This window comes from Oryctolagus cuniculus, chromosome 11, assembly GCF_051225735.1.
Source record: "Oryctolagus cuniculus isolate XC-2025 breed Fujian yellow rabbit chromosome 11, ASM5122573v1, whole genome shotgun sequence".
Lineage (NCBI taxonomy): Eukaryota > Metazoa > Chordata > Mammalia > Lagomorpha > Leporidae > Oryctolagus > Oryctolagus cuniculus.
In genome coordinates this window covers 87,114,530-87,138,449 of record NC_142877.1, presented here as the reverse complement: position 1 = coordinate 87,138,449, position 23,920 = coordinate 87,114,530, and the positions used below count along the sequence as shown (strand labels likewise).

The following is a 23,920-nucleotide window of genomic DNA, read 5'->3' as shown; positions in this document are numbered from 1 at the left end:
AAAGATTCCTCCGAATCATTCAAGTCTTAGCATCCCAATTCACTCCTCCCTTCCTTTGTCTCTTCCCATTAAAGGGAAGCACAGTTTTGTCCAGCACCACTTGGGAAGAAAAGGGGTTGGACTCACGGGATGGGAAGAGCTGCCTGCTACAATGATTTGGGTGGAGGAGATGTCAACAGAGTTTCTCCATAGTTTTAACAAATACAAATGAGGAATGAGATCATTTGGCAGTTCTGTTTTCACTAATAGGTAGGCACCTTTACTTCATGAATTATGCTCCTTAGAATAAATAATAAAATTAAATCAGACTTTTAAAAAATCTGGTTAAAGAAAAATGGAAAGAGAAGAGCCTCAAAACTCAAGTACTGTCCTGTTAAGAATATCTAATGTGCATTCAAAGTATTAGAAAGCAGGCATTTTTACCAAAAAGCAACTGTCACTATCACACATGAACCACAGTTATTAACAGAAAGTAATAAAAATGGCAAGGTGCGTGTGGAAACCAGAGAGGAAACACCAGCAAGGACACAGAGTGAGCAGGTGCTGTGGGTGTAAGGCTCTGAGAGACGAAGGACTCTGTCCCAGAGGTGGGTATCTGCCCGACTATCTTGGCTCCAAGGAGGATGAATATAACTGGTAGGATCTGAGGAGAGGGCACTGCTGTAGACCCCAAAGCAGGCCTCTGGTTTTCGCTCCTAAGTGGACACGCTTTGTGGACTTCAGCAAGGTCTTCTCAGGAGGATCTGCTTTCTGACATGTAGTGACGATACAGGAAACCTTTGAGAACAGCGCCTAGGATGGGGAGAATCCAATATGTCCAGCAACGTCTGCATGCATTCTTTTCCAAAGGGTCCTGTCTGCCACTCCCAGGTTTAAGGTCACTCGGGTGGACATCACCAATGTAGTACTGCTTTAGCATCTCTCTGGCATCGGAGGAATGGCCGACATCTTCAAAGCTTTCACTTGCATCTGAGCCAGCTTGTTCCAGCAGAACTTCTTCCCTACCAGGGTGCTCGTTGAGGAAGTGGGTGATATCGTAGACCTGCCCGTGGATCACCAGCCATAGGTCCTTCGGGGAGTTGCACTTGACTACATCCTCCAGCCAGTAATAGGTGATGGAGGTCTCGCCCCCTTGCCCTTTCCCGTCGCTGCCGCTGGTTTCTGCAGTCGCCATTGGCCCCCAGACGCCTCTTCTCCTCCACTCTCCGGGTTTCTACAGCTAACTTCCTGATAAAGTATTAACAGCCAAAATCTACAAAGAGATCAAGAAACTCCACAAAAACAATACAAACAACCCAGTTAAGAGACGGGCAAAGGATTTAAACATTTTTACGAAGAGGAAATCCAAATTGCCAACAGACACATGATAAACTGTGCAGGTTCACTAGCTGTAGGGAAATGGAAATCAAAGCCATAATGAGGTTTCACCTCAACCCAGTTAGAATGGCTTTCATACAGAAATCAACAAACGCTGGAGAGGATGTGGGGGAAAAAGGCACACTAATCCACTGTTGGTGGGAATATAAACTGGTAAAGCCACAATGGTAGACAGTATGGAGATACCTCAAAAATCTGAATATAAAACTACCATATCATTCAGCCATCCCACTCCTGGGATTTAACAAAGGGAAATGCAATCAGTAGACCAAAAAGCTATCTGCACCTCCATGTTTATTGCAGCTCACTTCACAAAAGCTAAGACATGGAATCAACATAAATGCCTGTCAACTGAAGACTGGATAAAGAAATTATGGGATATGTACAATATGGAATACCACACAGAGGTAAAAATAAATAAACAAAATCCAGTCATTTGCAACAAAATGGATGAATCTGGAAAGCATTATACATAATGAAATAAGCCCATCCCAAAGGGACAAATACCATATGCTCTCCCTGATCTCTGAGAATAACTATAGCTCGCAAAAGGAAATCTGTAGAAGTGAAATTGACAGTTCGAGAAGGCATGACTTGAGCTGCTCTTGTTTTGACTGTGGTGGAACAGTTTATTTTTTTTTGTTGTTTATCATTTTTTTCTCCATACTATTCATTGAACTCTTTACTTAACATAGAGTTAATCATATGTGGGTAAAGTCAATTGTAAATAGATCTCTGTAAAAAATAACACTGGGAATACGAGAGGAAGGAGGAAGTTTGTAACTGTAAAGCTGTGTAGTTCTGCATATATTCCTACGGACTTAATTCTAAGCGTACAGTTTAAAAACGTGTCATGGGAGTCCAAATCCCATTAACTTGGTGATAAAAATACTATCTTAATTGTTAAAGTGATTATATTAAGTGCCGAAGTGAACAATATAGATAGGATTAAGTGTTAAGGTGATCATATAAATAGGATCAAGTGTCTAGTAATAATAGATAGAATTAAAAAGGAGAGAATGTTCCAACATGGGAAGCAGTCCACACAGCAGACTCAAAGTATGACAAGTGCTTTAAGTAACACTGTGACTTCAGAATCGGCCTTTAAGCCCCTGGTCTTGTTTAAAAGCCTGTGAGAGCATTTCAGGCAAGAAAAGCCAAGACACTGTGGCAAAAAATTTTCTACATGAAGGATCTCTGTGAGTGAAACTGCAGTGGAAAGAGGTGGCTGTTAAAGAAGGATGTACTTTTCTCTAAAAGGAGGAGAGAACTTCCACTTTGTGTAAATACTGATGGGGTTTGTGGACTCAAAGGGCTTCCATAACCTAGGTAGCTCATGTCAAGAGCCTTGGGTAGTCACTGACGTCATACAGAACAGTGTTAATTATTAAATTAGCAACAGGAGACACTGAGTACTAACACTCCATGCAGGACCTCTGTCCTTAATGAGTTGTATTATGTGAGTTAACTGTAAAACTAGTTCTCAAACAGATTTGTGTGTTTATGTGTATGTGTGCAAATTGTTGAAATCTTTATTTAGTATAGAGTTGGTATAAAAAGTTGGTATAAAAAGTTGGTATAAAAAAGTTTTGTATATAAAGTTAATTGAAAATGAATCTTAATGGAGAATGGGACTGGCAAGGGGAAACTGAGGGGTGGGAGTGTGGGTAGAAGTTGAGGTATGGTTGGAAGAATAACTATATTCCTAAAGTTGTATTCATAAATTTGTATTCCTTAAAAAATAAAAAAGTTAAGATGTTTGTTCTCTTAATTGTAATATGTTCTTTTTAGATGCATGGTTAAATATTTCAGAAGACCAGACTGACCCAAGTCCCAAACAGTTTCAGTAGGATTCTGCCAAATAAAAATCAAGGAGGAAATTTAAAACTGCTGAAAGCCATTCATCTTCAATGTTCTTGTTACTCAGGTTCTAAATATACGTTTACATTGAAACAACTTCATCCTTTACCTAGCATCAATGTATTTCTAGTAATGAATTGCTTTGTCTTATTGAATTCTCTCTTCAAATAAGAAATCCAGTTCTTCATTTGCTTCCTGTTATGCCACCACCAACTTTTTTGCTTCTTGACTTGTATATTTTAATGACATCTTCCCAATTTTCTTGTTCATTAACTCCATTTTTTTAAAAAGTTTATATTTAGATTTTTAAAATGTAAATATGAAAATTTTCACGTCTAAATAATTATAAAAACTATAAACTTAAACATATAAATGATTTCAATACTGTGTAACTTAAGTTTTAAATAATATAATGACTTAATACTCTCCACCATGTAAATGTGCATATAAATAGCTTTTTCCATAATTGAAATTGGGCATTATTTCTTGAAATAACAGTTACAATTACTATATTGAATATTCATTTTACTTCTTGAAATAATTTTACCCTAGCATATGTTTGCTTTAAAATAAAATGTATATATTTTTAAATGCAATTATTATTTACAGCATGGATACTTCAAGTGTATGTATATATTTGTATACATCTTCTTTGTTTATAGTTGTACTTACATGGTTATTGTACAAGAAACCTTATTCCCTTTGCTCACTTTTCCACATTCTACACTTGATCTGGGAAAGAGGAGGGGGAATTCTGTAAATAATTGCCCCCTATTATGAAAGGCTACATGCATTGACTTGGCAATCCTCAGCCTTGTATTCTGTGACTTGCTTGAGCACATACATTACACACAGGCATACAAGTTCATCATACATGCTAGGATAAATTCACTTTTAAAATGCCATTCATTTCTTGATCCTCCAGGTAATCCTAAAAAGCCATATGTTCATGTATGCACTGAGATAAGAAGTGTAGATAAACTGAGAAAGCATGGGGAAGTGCTGAATATTAATCAGTTTAGTGATTCAATTTATAATGTTGTTTGGAATCTATTTAAGTGTAGAGTTATTTTTTGATAAAAGATACAATAAAATTCAAATAATATTATTTAATATAGAGTATTTTAATCACAGGTATATTATAATTTTTTCTTAATATTAAATACTGTTTAATATTAAAAGTGACTAGTTTCACATTAAAGGTTATAATTTAATCAAAAGAATACTTATAAATAATGTTAAATTACAAAATAAAAACACTAAATAATCAGAAACTGTTGAAATCTTTACTTAGTATATGCCAAGTTGATCTTCTGTATATAAAGATAATTAAAAATTAATCTTGATGAAGAATAGGATGGGAGAGGGAATGGAGATGGGATGGTTGTGGGTGGGAGGGAGGTTATGGCCAGAGGGAAGCAGCTATAATCCAAAAGTTGTACTTTCAAAATTTATATTTATTAAAGTTTAAAAAATAAAATAAAATAAAATGGATAAATAATTTTTAAATAGGAATCAGATTCAAAGTAGAATATGGAGTTTGTCTTCTTCACTGTGCCTATGAATAAGTGGTGATTTTTGTCTAGAACTTTGGAAATGTGTATTTTCAAATATCACATTGAAATATATTTTTTCTAAGTACAAACACACATGTCTGCTAAGATATTGAAAATCAAGTAAATCATTTCATAATTAATCATATAAGAAATATGAAAAATCACATTAAATAACTAGAAAGATATCCCAGCCACCGACACATGACAGTAATATTGTATAAAATATTAGCATGCATTTAAAAGTGCATCAGTTTGCTGCTGGAACACTGAGGGCATCCACTGAGGCAAAGGCATTCTGAATCTTATTCATGGAAAAGTCCTTTTGTAACTTACAACTGTGTCTGCCTTATCCAAATGGCTCATGCCCTCTTTCATAAAAAGAAATTATAAGGACTTTATATGGGGAATAGGATCATGAAAATTTTTATTTCATCAATTTGCTAAGACAATGCAGATAATCATAGGTATCTTTCAATTTTCATTATATTGATTTATAATGCAGTTGAGCATGCTTTCATATCCTTCATAGTTATTGGCCATTTATACGTCTTTTGACCTATACATTCTGCTATTTTGAAACTGTCTCCCTTCATTCTATTTGTCTTTTTATTGTCTCTATAACAAGTCATTTTATGATATATATTGCAAAAATACTCTTTTAATCTGCCTTATGCTTTGTTTATAGTGTCTATTCTACATGGAATTATTTTCACTATTTTTTTAAGATTTATTTATTTTATTTGAAAGTCAGAATTACAAAGAGACAGAGGCGGAGAGACAGAAAGGTCTCCTATTCCCTGGTTCACTCTCCAGATGGCCACAACGGCCACAGCTGTGCCTATCAGAAGCCAGGAGCTAGGAGCTTCTTCCAGGTCTCCCAAGTGGGTATAGGGGCCCAAGCATTTGGACCATCTTCTACTGCTTTCTCAGGCCATAGCAGAGAGCTGGATCAGAGGTGAAGCAGCCAGGACTCAAATTGGCGCCCACATGGGATGCCAGCATTGCAGGTGGTGGCTCTATCTGATACACCACAGTGCTGTCCCCCCAGACTTAACCACTTTTGTTTTACATGGTAAGAACAGAGTCTCAGGGACCAATACTGATGTGGCTCAGTAGGTTAAGATGCCCGTTACACTGGCATCTTATATAGGAGGTATGGCTGAAGTCCTTCCTGCTTGGCTGTAGATTTGGCTCTCTGCTAATAAGCCTGGCAATGCAGTGGAAGATTGCCCCATCTTGGGCCATCTTGGGAACTGTCACCCATGTGAGAAACCCAGATGGAGTTCCTAGCTCCTGGCTTCAGCCTGGCCCAGCCACAGTTGTAAGGACCATTTACAGAGTAAGCCAGTATATGGAAGATTTCCCTTTCTCTCTAACACTCTGCTTTTCAAATAAATAAATCTTTCTTAAAAAGAAATAGTTGCTTAGAAATACTATTTAAACCCTTTCTAAAATTTTATATGACACCTCTACTAAATTATAATGATATCCTTAAATTAACTTCTACATGTAAAAAATTAACTTACTACTTTATTCCTTTTAGTATTTTTTTGTTCTTCTTAATACCATTGATTGAACTCTTTAATTAACACATAATTATTCTTAGGTGTTTAAATTTAACTGAAAAGTGATTCCCATTATATATAAGAGTGGGAATAAGAGAGGAAGGAGATATACAGTTCAGCACATGCTCAATCGGACTTACCCCTAATGGTAGAGTTAGAAACATGCCAGGGGATTCCAATTCAATCCCATCAAGGTGGCAGGTACCAATGCCATCTCACTAGTCCAAGCAATCAATTTCAGTTCACAATTGATCATAATGATAGGTCTAAGAGTCAAAGAGATTACATAAACAAGACCAGTGTCTGCTAATACTAACTGATAGAATTAAAAAGGAGAGAACAATCCAACATGGGAAGTGGGATACATAGCAGACTCATAGAACAGCAGATATCCTAAACAGCACTCTGGCCTCAGAATCAGCCCTTAAGGCATTCAGATCAGGCTAAAAAGCCCTTGAGAGTATTTCAGGCATGGAAAGCCAAGTTACTCTGGCAAAAAATAAATAAATAAATAAATTGACCTAAATGAAAGATCTCTGTGAGATCCCAGTGGAAAGAACAGGCCATCAGAGAAGGAGGAACCTTTCTCTGAAGGGAGGAGAGAACTTCCACTTTGACTATGGCCTTGTCTAAATAATATTGGAGCTGGAGAACTCAAGATGCTTCCATAGCCTTGGCAACTCATGACCAGAGCCTCAAGTGATTATTGACGTCATAAATAAGAGTGTCAATTGTTAAATCAACAACAGGAGGCACTGTGCACTGTGCACTTACTGTGCATGTAGGATATCTGTCCTTAATGTGTTGTACTATGTAAATTAATGATATAAGTTGCAAACCACACATATAGATCTTCTCAGATATATAACCCACAGTGCAAAAACTTGTATGGAAACAAGAGACCCCGAATAGCTAAAGCCATCTTATACAACAAAAACAAAGCCAGAGGCATCACAATACCAGATTTCAAGGCATACTACAGGGCAGTAAAAATAAAAACAGCCTGACTCCAGCACAAAAATAGAAACGTAGAATAACAGAACAGAACAGAAGTTCCATGAATCAATTCATGCATGTACAACCAACTAATCTTTGACAAAGGAGCTAAAACCAATCCTTGGAGCAAGAACAGTCTCTTCAACAAACTGTGCTGGGAAAAATCGTATCCGCGTGCAGAAGTATGTAACAAGACCCCTACCTTACACCTTATACAAGAGTCAAATCAAATGGATAAAGTATCTAAATCTACGACCTGATACCTTCAAATTTCTAGAAAAGAACATGGGTGGGAACTCTGAGAGACATTGGCATAGGCAAAGACTTCCTTAAAAGACCTCAGAGGCAGAGGTAATATAAGCAAAAATAGACAAAAGGGATTTAGTTAAGCTGAGAAGCTCCTGTACTGCTAAAGAAACACTCAGCAAAGTGAAGAGGCAACCAACAGAATTGGAGAAAATATTTGCAAACCATAAAACTGGTAAAGCATTAATCTCCAGAATCTATAAAGGGCTCATGAAACTAAACAACAAAACAAAAAATCCAGCTAAGAAATGGTCAAAGGATTGAACAGGAATTTTTCAAAAGTGGAAATCCAAATGGCCAAAAGACATGTTAATAAATGCTCAGGATCACTGGCCCTTAGGGAAATACAAATTAAAACCACAATGAGGTTTCATATCACCCCATTTAGAATGGCTCACATACAGAAATCAACAAACAATAAATGCTGGTGAGGATGTGGGGGAAAATGTACCCCATCTACTGTTGTTAGGAATGCAAACTACTACAGCCATTTTATGGAAGACAGTAAATAAATACCTCAGAAAGCTGAAATTAGATATACTAAAATGATGCAACCACCCCATTCCTGGGAATTTACTCAAGGGAATTGAAATCAGCATACAAAAGAGTTATCTGTATTTCCATGTTTACTGCAGCTCAATTCTCAATAGCTAAGTTATGGAATCCACCCAGATGTCCATCAACTGATGACTGGATAAAAAAATTATGGTATATACACTATGAAATACTACTCAGCCTCAAAAAATAATGAAATCCTCTCTTTCACAACAAAATGGGTGCAACCAGGAACCATTATACTTAGTGAAAGAATCAAGTCCCAAAAAGTCAAATATCGTATGTTTTACCTGATCTGTGGTAACTAGTAGAGTACCCAAAAGTGTAATGTATAGAAGTGAAATGGACATCTTGAGATTCAATAATTGTTTACAACCCTTTTCTCTACTGTTAAGGAAAACGTAAACCATTGTAAAAATTAAGAGGGGGAATTAAGAGAGGAAGGTAGATGAAGATTGGGAGTTTGGATGAGGGAGAGAGGTTGGTGAGAAGTATCATTATGTTCCTAAATCTGTATATATGAATACATGAAATTTGTTTACCTTAAATAAAATTTAAAAAATAAAGTTAAATTCTATTTTATTCAATATAAGGATAGCTACTCCTGTTGCTTTTGGATTCCAAATGTATGGCATGCACATTTCCATTCATTTGCTTTCAGTCTATGTGTATCTCCTGTTGAAATACATTCCTTATGGACAGCATATCATTGAATATGTTCTACTATGCATTCAGCCAGTCTATAACTTATAATTGGGGTATTTAATCTTTTTAAAGTTATTATTGATCAATAAAAACACCTGCCTATGAGTTGGTAGTTTTCTTTATTAATAGGGTTTCATTCTATTTCAATTTTGGATATCTGCTTTACTGATAATTTTTGTATTTTTACTGTTTTTGTGATAGCAAATGTCATGAATTTACTTTTGCTATGTGAACCTTTAGTCATTTTTTATATGGCCTTTATTTCAAAGATCTTTATGAGAATCACAAAACATTAAAGAAAGAAATAGAATAAGACACAGAAAATGGAAAAATATTCCATGTTCATGAATTGGAATAATAAATATTAAAATGTTCATTCTTCCAAAAGCAATTAGAGATTCAATGAGATACCAATCAAAATACCAAAGACATTCTTCTCAAATCTAGAAGAAATTGATGCTGAAATTGATATGGAAACACAGGAGACCTCGATTAGCTAAAGCAAATTTATATAACAAAAATAAAGCTAGAGGCATCACAATACCAAATTTCAAGACACACTACAAGCAGTTATAATCAAAAGAGCATGGTACTGGTACAAAAGCAGATGGATAGGCCAATGGAACAGAACAACAATGCCAGAAATCAATCTAAGCATCTACAACCAACTTTATTTGACCAAGGAGCTAAAACCAATCCCTGGAACAAGGACAGTCGCTTCAACATATAGCCCTGGGAAAACTGGATTTCCACATGCAGAAGTATGAAGAAAGACACCTACCTTACATCTTACACAAAATTCCATTCCAAATGAATTAAAGACCTAAATCTATTACCTGATATCATCAAATTATTACAGAACATTGGGGAAACCCTGTAACACACTGGCATAGGCATAGTTCTTGGAAATGACTCCAGCACAGGCAATGAAGTCCAAAATGAATAAATGGGATTGCATCAAATTGAGAAGGTTCTGTACTGCAAAATAAACACTCAGGAAAGTGAACAGGCAACCAAAACAATGGAGAAATTATTTGCAAACTATGCAACTTATAAAGAATAATTAGAATATATAAAGAGATCAAGAAACTCCACAACAACAAAACAAACAACAAGTTAAGAGATGGGCAAAGGACTTAAACAGACCTTTTTCCAAAGAAGAAATCCAAATGGGCAACAGACACATAAACTGTGTCTGTGATAAAATGTACAGGATCACAGTTGTCAAGGAAATGGAAATCAAAACAACAATGAGGTTTCACCTCACCCCAGTTTGAAAAGCTTTCATACAGAAATCAACAAACAATAAATGCTGGTGATGATGTGGGGAAAAAGGTGCCCTAATCCATTACTGGTGGGAATGTAAATGAGTAAAGCTACTATGGAAGTCAGTTTGGAGATACCTCAGAAATCTGAATATAGACCTAAATTTTGACCTAAGCATCCCACTCCTAGGAATTTACCCAAGGGAAATGAACTCATCAAATAAAAGAGTTATCTGCACCCCCATGTTTATTGCAGCTCAATTCATAATACTTAAGACATGGAATCAATCTAAATGCCAATCAACTGAAGACTGGATATACAGAAAATATGGGATATGTACTCTATAGAATACTACACAGCATTAAAAAATGAAATCTGATCATTTGCAACAAAAATGGATGAATCTGGAATGCATAATACTTAGTGAAATAAGCCAGTCCCAGAGGGACAAAAACACCATATGTTCTCCATGATCTGTACAAACTAATATACCACCTAAAAGGAAATCTGTAGAAATGAAATTGACATTTTGAGAAGCAATAACAGCCGGTGCTGCGGCTCACTAGGCTAATCCTCCGCCTTGCGGCGCCGGCACACCGGGTTCTAGTCCCGGTCGGGGTGCCGGATTCTGTCCCGGTTGCCCCTCTTCCAGGCCAGCTCTCTGCTGTGGCCAGGGAGTGCAGTGGAGGATGGCCCAAGTGCTTGGACCTGCACCCCATGGGAGACCAGGATAAGTACCTGGCTTCTGCCATCAGATAAGTGTGGTGCACCGGCTGCGGCGGCCATTGGAGGGTGAACCAACAGCAAAGGAAGACCTTTCTCTCTGTCTCTCTCACTGTCCACTCTGCCTGTCAAAAGAATTTAAAAAAAATAAATAAAAAAATAAAAAAGAGAAACAATAACTTGAACAACCAGTATCAAAAAAAAGATTTATTTTTCTCTTCTTCATACTATTTGTTGAATTCCTTACTTTACATAGAGTTAATCATATGTGTGTTAGGTCAATTGAAAATAGATCTCAATAAAAAGTACGAGAGGGAATGAGAGAGAGAGAGAGAGAGGAAGTTATTAACTATAAAGCTGTATAGTTCTGCATACATTCCTATGGACTTACTTCTAAATGTACAGTTTAAAAATTTGCCATGGACCCTAAATCCCATAATGCTGGGTGTTAAAATGCCATCTTAAGTGTTAAAGTGACCATATTAAGTGTTAATGTGATCATAAGGTAGGATTAAATGCTATAGAGATCATATAAATAAGATCAAATGTATGGTAATAATATATACAATTAAAAAGGAGAGAATGTTCCAACATGGATGAGTCCGCAAGGCCAACTGATAGAATGACAACCACTTTAAATAGCATTATGACCTCAGAATAAGCCCTTAAGGCATTCTGGTCTGGCTCAAAAGACCATGAGAGCATTTCAGGCATGGAAAGCCAAGACATTGTGGCAAAAAAAATGTCCTACATGAAGGAGCTCTGTGAGAGAGACCCAGCAGAAAGAAGTGGCCATCAAAGAAAGATGAACTTTTCTCTGAATGGAGGAGAGAACTTCAAGTTTGTTTATGGCCTTGTCCAAATACTGACGGAGACTGTAGATTCAAAATGCTTCCATATCCTTAGCAGCTCTTTGCAGGAGCCTCTGGTGATCACTGACATCATACATAAGTGTTAACTGTTAAATTTATAACAGGTGTCACTGTGCACTTACTTCCCATGCAGGACTTCTGTCCTCAGTAAGTTGTATTATGAGAATTTACTGTAAAACTTTTTTGCAGTTTGTGTGTGTGTGTGTGTTTGTGGGCAAATTGTTGAAATCTTTACTTAGTATAGAACTGGTCTTCTGTGTATAAAGTTATTTGAAAATGAACCTTAATGGAGAATAGGACTTGGAATGGGAGAGGAAAGAGGAGGTGAGGTGGGATTGGGGTGGGAGGGTGGTGATAGTAGGAAGAATCACTATATTCCTGAAGTTGTACTTATGAAATTTGTACTCCTTAAATAAAAGGTTTCTCTGGGGAAAAAAGTGAATGGAGCACAGTTAAGAGTAAAAATTCAGTCAGTCCTGACATGAATAAAGCATTTTTGAAATCAAAAAAATTATTTCATACTTCTTGTGCCCCAGTGTTGGCTTTTGTATGTCTTGTGAGTTATATCCTTAGAGCAAATTTAGACAGATTTTATAGTAAAAGATTCTGATGCTAATTTTTCCTAGGTGTTCTATATACTCTGTTTTCTTTGAATACAGTTGGGAGCTTTAGTGTGACATTCATGAAACTTCTTCAGCTGCAATAAATATTGGTGGTGCCTGCACCTGCAGGTTGTCTCTTGGCCTCATCTGAAATGACTATGGGAGCTTTGCAGCAATTAGGATACAGTTCCTTTAGGTAGGGTGGGCTCACTGGCCTCTTTGGACATAATATTGTTGAGCTGTGTCTATCAGTTTTTGATCAGGTGAGGGAGGGAAATTCCTTGTAAAGCCAGGTACATATGTGTGCCTGATTGTGGACTAGGGTGTCTATTATTGTATGAGGCCCACACGGGACCTAGGCTACACAAGTGTGCTCATACAGGCCAACTGTTGGTGTCCAATGACTGCAGAGGTAACATAATGTAATCTCTGAGTGATGATCTGATCTGAGAGCTCTGCTCAGTTGCTTCCTAGGTCCAAAGGTTCTTTGATGGGACTGAGCATCTGCTCCTCATGGCCTCAGTGGGCTGAACTTCTAATATTTGGTTGCTCAATTGCTTCTCAGCACCATGGTAGGGTAGGGAGCACTGCCTAGTTGTTTCTGGAGGGTTTTGGTCAGTTGAGCACACTCATGAAAGGTTACTTATCTTCTTGGGATAAATGGGTAATGCTGCTTGGGATCATGGCTAAATGAATAGTGTTGCTTATCTATTTCCCTGGGTTTCCTGGTTACTTCCTGGGGCCAATGGGGCCACCTATTACTTTCTGAGTGCAACTAGTATAGGTAGGACCAAGAGCTCTTTCTTGAAGATAAGCATGAGACCTGAGTTTTCTGGGTAGTCAAAAGGTAGGCCAGGCTTCATAACTGTTTAATGGGAGCCTCTGCAGGCCAACAAAGCTACTCAGGGTGGGCCACCCTAGTTCTTCCTGGGATCATGGGAGGGTTGGCAATAAATTCTGATTGATTCACAGGGGCATCTTCCTGCTTTCTTTGTGAGAATCTGGGTGGCAGAGTCTCAAGATTATTATGTATAGTACAACTTGGGTGGGAGAGAGCACAATGTGGGCTGGGCTTTTTCTCTTGGGCCACACAGTGGTGTGGTAACCTGGGAGCTCTCCAACCTCAGTTAAGGGCCCACAGGGACAATAGAGTTCTCCATCAGTAAGTGTCTCAGATATCTGAGACATGAATTTGAACTTCAAGGAGCATTTTATTTATTATTCCCCCAATAAGCTAAGTTTTCCTTGGTATAAGGCTGATCTTCAGGGATGAAATGGTAGGTGCTGTGTTCTTAGTTCTCTTTTTATAAGAGCACTCTGCAACATCTAGGCCTATGTTTATTTTTCTGGTCCAGCAGTGAAACCTTCATCCTAGTTGCTGCCTAAGTTTGGGGAGGGATGGTAGAGGCAGTCCCTTTACAGCCAAACCTTCTGCTTCCCCCAACATGCTGGCTAATACAGTTTCAGAAGCTCAATTCAGATACTGGCCAGAGAGAAGGGCAGAAAGGCTTGCCTGCACTAGATTTCACTATGGTGATCCTGACATTTGGATTTCTAGCCTAAGGCTTGGACCTAACTTCCTCTGCCTCTGCTAAGCAGGAGGTGTCTTCTTTGTTGCCTAGAGTTGCAGGAGGAATACAGGAAACAACTCTTTCTGCTTTCTTCAATTCCTTTCTTATTATTATACCCAAATCAGGTAATTGGGTCTCTCATCTGGCTTTCTGCATACTTGAAAAGGTAGCTTAGTGGATAAATAGCTGTTAAAACTGGTGCCTCTGTAGGTAGAAATCAGTGGAAGATCTCACTCAGCCACCATCTTTCACCACCTCCCAGAGCTTATCAGCTTGCATTACTATATCCTAGGACAGTATCTAGCATTAAATACATTTTTATGAATGGATATTACATCTAATTGAGAAATATCTCTCCCATTTCTTTACATTCTGTATTATCTCAGAGTATTGTTGCCTGTTTCCCTCCCCCACATTTTTTAAAAGATTTATTTATTTACTTAAAGGCAGAGTTACAGATAGGGGGAGAGAGAATCTTCCATCCACTAGTTCACTCCCCAAATGCCCATAATAGCTAGATCTGGGCCAGGCCAAAGACAGGAGCCAGGAACTTTTTCTGGGTTTATCACATGGCTACAGGGACCCTAGCACTTAGGCCATCTTTCCCTGCTTTCCAAGGCACATTAGCAAGAAGGTGGATCACAAGTGGAGCAGCCAAGATGCAAACAAGCATCAATAAGGGATACTGGTGCCTCAGGTGGCAGCTTTACCAGCTATGCCACAGTGCTGGCACCTGCCAGTTCCCTTTTATAAGAGATTAACTGCGTTCTTTCAGATGCAGTTACTAATCGTATTACTTCCATTCTTTGAAATCCATAATGCCTCTCCACTTCTCAAAGAATGAGGCTCATCCATGGCCATCCATAATTAGAACCATGCTTGCAAATCCCATGCTGTGTCACTTAGATCTTGGTTCTCCACTTTCCTGAAACTTCTCTTACTTGAAACCAGACTATTTGACCCACTTCTCTAGAGACTTGAATTGCCTACCTCAGAGATTCCCTGTACTTTTTGTAAACTCTGATTTTATATTTCATTTCTTAAACTCAGACTCTAAATATCTTACCAGTGAAAGTCATACAATTGTTGTTATGGAGTCTCATTTAAAATGTTATTCCTTTCTTTATTTTTTTAAGACTTATTTATTTATGTGAGAGGCAGAGTTACAGATAGAGTAAGAGACAGAGAGAGAGAAAACTGCTGGTTCACTCCCCAAACAGCCACAATGGCCAGGGCTGGACCAATCTGAAGCCAGGAGCTTCTTTCGAGTACAGAAGCCCATGTACCTGGGCCATTCTCTACTGCTTTCCCAGGCAATTAGCAGAGAGCTGGATTGGAAGTGCAGGAGCAGGGACATGAATGAGCACCCATATGGGATGCCAGCGCTTTCAGGCTGAGGCTTAACCTACTAAGCCACAGCTCCATCTCCAAAATTCCATTCCATTAATAAAGATATTACTTACTTTGGGTAGAATCACTGTCCCTCTTTGTGAACAAAGTAGGAAGTACTTTTCTGTAAGTACAAAGTAAAAATATCACATCAATTTCCCATTTGTTTGTCCACACACAAATTTACCAGCTGCCTTAGGGCAGGGGAAAACTTTTACCCCATATTTTAACCCTTTACTTATTCTAATACAATGCTGTACACAGAAGGAACTCATTAAGTAGATATTGAGTCAATACCTGAATATTTTTCTTGTGTTTTTTTTTTTTACTTATATAAAGAGAAAAATTTCATGTATCTAACATACAGTTTTAAGAGTATAATGATACTTCTGATCCTACCCTGCCTCCTCCTATCATTTTTCTTTTAATTTTTACAATGGCATACTTTCAAATTACTTTATAATCACAAGCATAACCCTCCACTAAATAAATAAAGCAACAAGCAGTAAGTAGTAAAACCATGGTCCTCAAGAGTATAGACAAAAGGCCATAAACAATAATCAAATCTCTGTTGGCGCTTTGGTGTAGCAGGTAAAGCTACCACCTGCAGCGTTGGCATCCCACATGGGTGCTGGTTTGGTCCCAACTGCTCCACTTCTGATCTAGCTCTCTGCTAAGGCCTGGGAAAGCAGTAGAAGATGGTCCAAGTCCTTGGGCCAGACACCCATGTGGGAGATCTGGTGGAAGCTCCTGGCTCCTGGCTTCGGATTGGCACAGTTCTGGCCTTTGTGGCCATGTGGGGAGTGTGAACCAGTGGATGGAAGACCTCTCTCTCTTTCTGCCTCTCTGTAACTTTGCCTTTCATTTAAATAAAATAAATCCTAAAAAAATTCAAATTTCAAAATGTTAACACAAAATCCTGTCTTTTGCAACAAAATGGATGCCAACTGGATATTATTATGCTGGCAAAATAAACAAGTCCCAAAAAGACAAATATCATATGTGAGTGCTTGCATAATTTAAACTTGTTTAAGTCTGATATTTGGATTTTTTGTTTCAGGAATTGTTTCATAAAGTATAAATATAATACATTGAAAATGATAAAAAAGACATAAATTTCTTACAAGTGTGTCATTATTTCTTAAACATATATTTATTTAATTGAGGAAGAGTGACAGAGAGAGAGGGAGACAGACAGACCAACTGAGAGAGCTTCCATGTACTGGTTCAATCCCCAAATGGCTACAACAGCCAGCTGTGGGCCAGGCCAAAGAACCAGAAACACCACCTTCTCCCATATGGTGCCCAGATAACTGTACCATTTTCTTCTTCCTTCCCCATGCATTAACAGGAAGTCTGACAAGAAACAGAGCAGTCGGAACTTGAGCCAGCTTCAGATACTTGAACCAGCACACTGATATGGGATACATGCGTCACAAATAGTTAGCCTCCGGCATCATAATACTGGCCCCAGTTATATCTCCTTTAGACTTCAAAGTTAAAACTCAAAGTCTGAGAGAAATACTCTCACTACTATAAATATGAATATTTTTTCCTGTTCATTTTTTATATTTTTGTATTTACTTTAGATTTTTCATGATATTTTTTGTTTCTTCTCAAATTTTATTTGAATCCTTTGGTTTGTTATTCTCATTGAGGCAAAGATCCAAAGATTTGAACTTTATTTCAATAAAATTCATAGAAAAAATGATTGAAAGGTAAATTTATTTTAGGTACAAAAATGTTTATAATCAATCTGTGCCTTTTTATTAAAATCAACACACATTTTCTAGGAACTATTTGAAGACCCCTAAGTCTATAGTTACAATTGCAGCTCTTTTTTGAAGATGATTCTGACATTCCTGTGATTATTCTGCTGCTTCTTAGATATAAGATAGAAAGGACACTGTCAATTCATCAATCTTTCAGTATTTTCTAGAGATTTATTTACTTGAAAGGCTGAGTGACAAGGAAGGGAAAGAGTAAGAGTAAGAGAGAGATTTTTATCACTGGGGCATTCCTCAAACAGCCACAATAGAAGAGGGAGGGCTAGTTTGAAGCCAGAAGCCTGGAGCCCCATCTGAGTCCCCCATGTGGGTGGCAGGGACCTAAGTACTTGGACTACCCTTCACTGCTTTCCCAGGAACATTAGCAGAATCTAGAGAAGAAGTGGAACAACCAAGACTCCTACTAACATTTCAATATGGGATGCCAGTGTTGCTAGTGGCAGCTGAACTTACTGCACAATACCACAAGCCCCAATCATTCAATATTTATATCTCAGGGATAGTATCCTTATTTCTTATCACATGTTCCATAAAATTCTTAAAAAGAGTGATTGAAAGGATCCATTTATCTCACAAAATTAAAATATCATATCACACACATTCATTGATTTCTGATACTGAATGCTGAAATAATTTATTACAAATTTAATACATTTATTATTAAATCATGTAATTTTTATAATTCAACTTTTTAAAAAAGATTTACTTTATTTGAAAGGCACAGTTACAGATGAGAGACAGACAGAGAGAGATTGTCCATGTACTTGTTCACTCCCCAAATGGCCACATGGGCAAGGATGGGGACAGCCTTATGCCAGGAGGCAGGAGCTTCCTCAGGTCTCCCACATGGGTGCAGGGATCCAAGTACTTGGGCCATACTCTGCTGCTTTCCTAAGCACATTAGCAGAGAGCTGGATTGAAAGTGGAACAGCTAGGACATGATCCAGTATCCATAGGGTATGCTGGCATTGCAGGTGGTGGCTTAACCCACTATACCACAATGCTGGCCCCTATAATTCAATATTTATTTATTTATTTATTTGACAGGTAGAGAGAGAGAGAGAGAGGTCTTCCCTCCGTTGGTTCACTCCCCAAATGGCCGCCATGGCTGGTGCTGCACCCATCGGAAGCCAGGAGCCAGGTACTTTTCCCTGGACTCCCATGTGGGTACAGGGGCCCAAGCACCCGGGCCATCCTCCATTGCCTTCCAGGGCCACAGCAGAGAGCTGGACTGGAAGAGGATCAACCGGGACTAGAACCTGGCACCCATATGGGATGCCGGCACCACAGGCGGAGGATTAACCAAGTGAGCCACGGCGCCGGCCTGTATAATTCAATCTTTAAATGTGCTGATACAAATGACACAATATAAGTAGATAGACTATGATTGACTGGGATTCTCACAAAAAATCTGATACAATGTTTCAGATTCTATTGAAGAAAATACTTAATATGTTCATATTAATTTGGTTATTTGATGTGTTCACATCACTTTGGTAATTTATTTACTTATTTTTAAAGATTTATTTATTTATTTGAAGGCAGAGTTACAAAGAGGCAGAGGCAGAGGCAGAGAGAGAGAGAGCAAGAGAATTCTTCCATCTGCTGGTTCACCCCCCAGATGGCTGCAATGGATGGAGCTGTGCCAATCTGAAGCCAGGAGCCAGCAGCTTCTTCCAGGTCTCCCATGTGGGTGCAAGGGAGACAGGCCACCATCTATTGCTTTCCCAGTCATAGCAGAGAGCTGGATCAGAAGTAGAGCATCTGGGACTTGAACCGGCATTCATATGGGATGCTGGTATTGCAGGCAGCAGCTTTTTGCACTATGCCACAGCGTCAGCCCCCGGTAATTTAGAAAAAGCTTTTATTGGTTGCACTTCTAGGATATATCATTCTTTAAATGAGGTTTAAGTGTTACATGCATTGAGAATAACAAAGTTTTCACTATCTAATTTCCTTGTCCTGTAACTCTGAAATGTTTTCTCTGATGTTATATTCCTAATCAGCCACAACACAATGTCATAAAAATAGGCACCTCTTAATGCTTACATCTATAGAACAGGAATTTTTCTATTCAATTTTTACACAATTATATAGGTCAAATGTCCTCTGTAGGGTAAGTTAGGTATTGAGCTAAAGATCAGACATCTTAAAGTGTGATGTACACTTCAGTCTTTAAAGGTAGTATTTCTTTAAAAAAAAAGGAGGTAAATCTTCCAGATATACATGTTTTTCATGGAAATATTTTCATATGTAATTCTCAGCTAATTTATTAAAAAAACTTCTCACTGTAAAATGAAATTTGTAAAATTATGTGGTGAAAATACGTTTCTATACTTAGCATACTAGTTACTATCTAATAACCAAAATTCAAAATGTAACACATTATAAGAATAAATTTTACATTTTCAATACATCTATGACTATGAAGTCAAGTACTGAATTAATTACTTATCATTGTTTCCTTAAATACTTAAAACACTAGAATTGAAATGTAGAGATTTAATAATTTATTTAACTTCTAATAAAAGTTGCAAAATGCAGATTTTAACATTTAGAGAATTTATTAACTGTTAACACCTGTACAATTCTAGTTCTGTCCACCTTCCAACTAATATGCACAAGTACATACCCATTTAACACACTAAAGATATTTTATAGACACAAACCCAAGACTGACACAATTGAGTACATATATCACTTAAGAAACAAAGAGAATTTTACTGTCACACAGAAGAGCTTTGTAAATTTTCAAAACTTTCTGTTCATACACATCAGAAAGAAATGATTTTTTCCATATGTAATACAACAGATAGTATCAGAAGACATTTTGATTATAGCCTAATTAACTCAGAAATTATTCTCACCTCAAATTATGCCCCCCCACTAACAGAAAAAAGGAAAAAAATCATGTTGTCATCTCAATGCATGCAGAAAAATTATTTGAGGAAATTCAACATAGTTTCTTAATAAAAATTATCACAAAACAAGGTATACAAAAAAGTAGCTCAGCATAATAAAGTTCATGTAAGGTAAACTCACTGCTAACATCTTACTGCAAAAGCTGAAATCTGTTGCTCTAATATCAGAAAGACAGAACTATAAAAAAAAGTGAATTCTTTTTATTAAAGTTTAATTTTATGCAAAATAAATTTGATGTGCATTGACAGTTTATTAATTATATGCACTTTCCATAAATTTTTACATGTTCATTGTATCCAAATTTGGGCATATTTTAAAACTTTTATTTAATAAATATAAATTTCTTTTTTTTTAATTTTTTGACAGACAGAGTGGACAGTGAGAGAGAGAGACAGAGAGAAAGGTCTTCCTATGCCGTTGGTTCACCCTCCAATGGCCGCCGCGGCCAGCGAACCACGCTGATCCGATGGCAGGAGCCAGGTACTTATCCTGGTCTCCCATAGGGTGCAGGGCCCAAGCACTTGGGCCATCCTCCACTGCACTCCCTGGCCACAGCAGAGAGCTGGCCTGGAAGAGGGGCAACTGGGACAGAATCTGGCGCCCCGACCGGGACTAGAACCTGGTGTGCCAGCGCCGCAAGGCGGAGGATTAGCCTAGTGAGCTGCGGCACCGGCCAATAAATATAAATTTCCAAAGTACAATTTATGGATTAGAATGGCTTTTCCCCCCATAACTTCCCTCCCACCCACACCTCTCCCATCTTCCGCTCCCTCTCCCATTCCATTCACATCAAGATTCATTTTCAATTATCTTTATATACAGAAGATCAATTTAGTATAAATTAAGTAAGGATTTCAACACTTTGCACCCACACCGAAACACAAAGTGTAAAATACTGTTTGAGTATTACTTATAGCATTAATTCACATTCTACAACACATTAAGGACAGAGATCCCACATGAGGAGTAAGTACACAGTGACTCCTGTAGTTGACTAAACAGATTGACACTCTTGCTTATGGCGTCAGTAATCTCCCTAGGCTCTTGTCATGAGTTGCCAAGGCTATGGAAGCCTTTTGAGTTCACCGACTCCGATCTTATTTAGACAATGTCATAGTCAAAGTGGAAGTATTCTTGTCCCTTCAGAGAAAAGTACCTCCTTCTTTGATGGCCCGTTCTGTCCACTGGGATCTCACTCACAGAGATCTTTCATCTAGGTCATTTTTTATTGCCACCATGTCTTGGCTTTCCATGCCTGAAATACTCTCATGGGCTCTTCAGCCAGATCCGAATGCCTTAGAGCTAATTCTGAGACCAGAGTGCTGTTTAGGACATCTGCCATTCTATGATTCTGCTGTGTATCCCACTTCCCATGTTGGATTGTTCCCTCCTTTTTAATTCTATCAGTTAGTATTAGCAGACCCTAGTCTTGTTTATGTGATCCCTCTGACTCTTAGACCTATCATTATGATTAATTATGAACTGAAATTGATCGCCTGGACTAGTGAGATGTCATTGGTACATGCCACCATGATGGGATTGATTTGGAATCCCCTGGCACATTTCTAACTCTACAATTTGGGGCAAGTCAGCTTGAGCATGTCCCAAATTGTATATCTCCTCCCTCTCTTATTCCCAGTCTTATATTTAACAGGGATCACTTTTCAGTTAAATTTCAACACCTAAGAACAATTGCATGCTGATTACAGAGTTCAACCAATAGTATTAAGTAGGACAAAAAAATACTAAGAGGAATAAAATATTAAGTTGTTCATCAACAGTCAGAACAAAGGCTGATCAAGTCATTGTTTCTCATAGTGTCCGTTTTGCTTCCAGAGGTTTCCTTTTAGGTGGTCGGTTAGTTGTCCTCAATCAGGGAGAACATATGATATCTGTCAATTTGGGACTGTCTTATTTCACTCAGCATTGTGTGTTCCAGATTCCTCCATTTTGTTCCAAATAACTGGATTTCATTGTTATTTACTGCTGTATAGTATTTTATAGAGTACATATCCCATAGTCTCTTTATCCAGTCTACTGTTGATGGGCATTTAGGTTGATTCCAGGTCTTAGCTATTGTGAATTGAGCTGCAATAAATATTAAGGTGCAGACAACTCTTTTATTTGCCAATTTAATTTCCTTTGGGTAAATTCCACGGAGTGGGATGCCTGGGTTGTACGGTAGGGTTATATTCAGGTTTCTGAGGAATCTCCAGACTGACTTCCATAGTGGCTTAACCAGTTTGCATTCCCACCAACAGTGGGTTAGTGTCCCTTTTTCCCCACATCCTCTCCAGCATCTGTTGTTGGTAGATTTCTGAATGTGAGCCATTCTAACTGGGGTGAGGTGAAACCTCATTGTGGTTTTGATTTGCATTTCCCTGATGGCTAGTGATACTGAATATTTTTTTCATGTGTCAAGATTATTTGAGGAAATTCAACATAATTTCTTAATAAAAATTATCAGAAAACTAGGTATACAAAAAAAGTAGGTCAACATAATAAAGTTCATAAGGTAAATTCACTGCTAACATCTTACTGCAAAAGCTGAAAACTGTTGCTCTAATATCAGAAAGACAGAATGAAAAAGCCAATTCTAACTACCTCTATTCATTACAGTACTTTAAGTCCTACCAAGAGAATTTAGATGAGACAATTACATTCAATTTAAAAAGTAATGTCTCTTCAAATGTCATAATTTTATGTAAAGAAGACTTTAAGGTTTACCAAATGTTTTTAGAATAAATACATTAATCTACCAAATACAAAATCAGCAAACAAAAGTCAGTAACATCTCTATGTATTAACAATGAACTATTCAAGAAAAATCAAAAAAATAACTTCACTATAAAATGAATGAATAATATAACTAGGAATAAATTTAATAAGGGAAATAAAACGCCCATACACTGAAAACTATAAAGAGTTGGATGGAGCCCAGATGGCGGAATAGGGAGGGAGCTTACTGATACTCCGGGAGAAGACAGATTAATAAAAGTGAAGATAGGCCAGCGCCGCGGCTCACTAGGCTAATCCTCCAGCTTGCAGCACCGGCACACCTGGTTCTAGTCCCAGTCGGGGCGCCAGATTCTGTCCCGGTTGCCCCTCTTCCAGGCCAGCTCTCTGCTGTGGCCAGGGAGTGCAGTGGAGGATGGCCCAAGTGCTTGGGCCCTGCACCCCATGGGAGACCAGGATAAGTACCTAGCTCCTGCCATCGGATCAGCGCGGTGCGCCGGCCGCAGCGCACTGGCCACGGCGGCCATTGGAGGGTGAACCAAAGGCAAAGGAAACCTTTCTCTCTGTCTCTCTCTCTCTCTCACTGTCCACTCTGCTTGTCAAAAAAAAAAAAAAAAAAAAAAAAAAAAAAAAGTGAAGATAGTGTAGTCTCAGAGAAGAATTAGAGGGAAAAGGGCAAAGGAAAATCTTCCATAATTAGAGGGACGTGGTGGGAATTATAATACCTTAAAGAAAGAAATAGAAGAGGGTACCAAAAAATGGAAAAATCTTCCATGCTCATGGATTGGAAGAATCAATATCATCAAAATGTCCATTCACAGATATAATGCAATGCCAATCAAAATGCCAAAGACATTCTTCTCAGATCTGGAAAAAATGATGCTGACATTCACATGGAGGCACAGGAGACCTTCAATAGCTAAAGCAATACTGTACAACAAAATCGGAGGCATCATAATACCAGATTTCAGGACATACTACAGGGCAGTTATAACCAAAACAGCATGGTACTTGTAAAGAAATACCTGGATAGACCAATGGAACAGAATAGAAAGAGCAGAAAAAAAAATCCAAACATCTACAGCCAACTTATATTTGATCAAGGATCTAAAACCAATTCCTGGAGCAAGGA

General features: G+C 38.0%; 1 pseudogene across 1 annotated transcript; it reads right to left on the bottom strand.

Moving 5' to 3' along the window:
- Positions 1–260: 260 nt before the first annotated feature.
- On the bottom strand, positions 261–1,180 carry LOC100352915 (cytochrome b5 type B pseudogene; annotated as a pseudogene). Its single transcript, XR_016217159.1, has one exon. The product of XR_016217159.1 is annotated as a cytochrome b5 type B pseudogene (transcript).
- Between the last annotated feature and the right edge of the window lie 22,740 nt (positions 1,181–23,920).